Here is a 1,889-nt window from a genome sequence, read left to right as displayed (position 1 = left end):
GTATTGGACGCCTGGTCACCAGGGCTGCTTTTAACTCTGGCAAGGTGGATGTTGTGGCCATCAGTGACCCTTTCATTGACCTCAACATGGTCTACATGTTCCAGTACGATTCCACCCATGGCAAGTTCCACGGCACTGTCAAGGCTGAGAACAGGAAGATTGTCATCAATGGATAGGCCATCACCATCTTCCAAGAACGAGATCCTGCCAACATCAAGTGGGGTGATGCTGGCACTGAGCATGTGGTGGAGTGCACTGGTGTCTTCACCACCATGGAGAAGGCTGGGGCTCACCTGAAGAGTGGTGTCAAAAGGGTCATCGTCTCTGCCCCTTCTGCCAATGCCCCCATGTTTGTAATGGGTGTGAATCAGGAGAAGTGCGACAACTCCCTCAAGATTGTCAACAACGCTTCCTGTACCACCAACTGCTTAGCCCCACTGGCCAAGGTCATGCATGACAACTTTGGCATTGTGGAGGGACTCATGACCACAGTGCACGCCATCACTGCCACCCAGAAGACCGTGGACGGCCCCTTTGGGAGGCTGTGGCATGATGGCCATGGGACTGCCCAAAACATCATTCCTGCACTCACTGGCACTGCCAAGGCTGTGGGCAAGGTCATCCCAGAGCTGAATAGGAAGCTCACAGGCATGGCCTTCCATGTGTCCACTCCCAAAGTGTCAGTGGTGGGCTACACTGAGGACCAGGTTGTGTCTTGAGACTTCAACAGTGACACCCACTCTTCCACCTTTGATGATGGGGCTGGTATCACCCTGAATGACCATTTTGTGAAGCTCATTTCCTGGTATGATAGTGAGTTCGGCTACAGCAACAGGGTGGTGGACTTCATGGTCCACATGGCCTCCAAGGAGTAAGTGGACCCCCCACCACAGCCCAGCGAGACCAGAGGGATGGAGAGGGCATGCTGTAGAAGTCACTCCCTACTCAGCCCCAACACAGAATCTCTCTCTCACAGCTTCCATCCCAGGCCTCCTTGAAGTGGAGGGGTCTTGGGAACCCTGGCTCACTGCCCTTGCACACCATCAATAAAGCCCACTGTACCCCCCCAAAAGTAATTTTTATCCTGTTTCCCCAAGTCTCAGAAGAACTTGCTGTGCTTTATCATTTCTGACATTGATTCTTTTGATAATTGTCTCTAAAGTTGTAGACCAGTGCTGTTCAGCAACTCTCTATGATAGCAGAAACATCTATATCTGTGCTAATATGATACCCATTAGCCACATGTGCTTGTAATTTTTATTTTAATTAATGAAACATAAAAATCTACTTCCTCAATTTACATTGGTCATATTTCAATGTCATGTGGCTAGAGGCTGCCATTGGAGATGTGGCAGCGGTAGAAAGCATGTGTATATCTTTGCCTTCTACTTGTATCACTTGTAAAAGACCCACATTCTTCACACTAACAAAGATGTGAAATGTGGCTCATTTCAGTGTTCCTTCTGCTTGATACCCCTCTATTCCCAAACCCTGGTGAGAGCATATCAGTGTACCTGCTATTGGTTTGCCTCTGTAGCTTATGGTAATATATTCAAAACTGCTCCTTGATGCAGTAGTTGTCAACTATAACACTCGAATCTGTTGCTGTATTGGATCACAAATTTAGTGCGCCCCACTGTTGCCTCCACCACTTCTGCCTCTGCTTTCCCAGTCACCACTGCTTGCCACACTGGGAAGTTCTCCAGATACCTTAATACAGTCTGTTCTGTGACTATATATACTCCTTGCCTTCATAAGTTTGGATCTAAAGTTAAAAAGTAATAACTAACCTTTGTAATACTTTAGTTGCCTAAGAATTAATTTGGTACACAATATGGCCAAACCTTCCCAGAAAGGGGCATTTGTAACCCCCTAAACCTGTGCCATCA

At 47.6% G+C, this 1,889-nt stretch overlaps 1 pseudogene; it reads left to right on the top strand.

Annotated features, from left to right (window-relative positions):
- The first annotated feature begins 71 nt into the window (after positions 1 to 71).
- On the top strand, positions 72 to 933 carry LOC101562296 (annotated as a pseudogene).
- The last annotated feature ends 956 nt before the right edge of the window (positions 934 to 1,889 follow it).

Source organism: Octodon degus, unplaced genomic scaffold (genome assembly GCF_000260255.1).
Source record: "Octodon degus isolate 3935 unplaced genomic scaffold, OctDeg1.0 scaffold00043, whole genome shotgun sequence".
NCBI classification, from domain to species: domain Eukaryota; kingdom Metazoa; phylum Chordata; class Mammalia; order Rodentia; family Octodontidae; genus Octodon; species Octodon degus.
The sequence above is the reverse complement of the archived record's forward strand: the minus strand, read 5'-3'. Positions and strand labels throughout refer to the sequence as shown.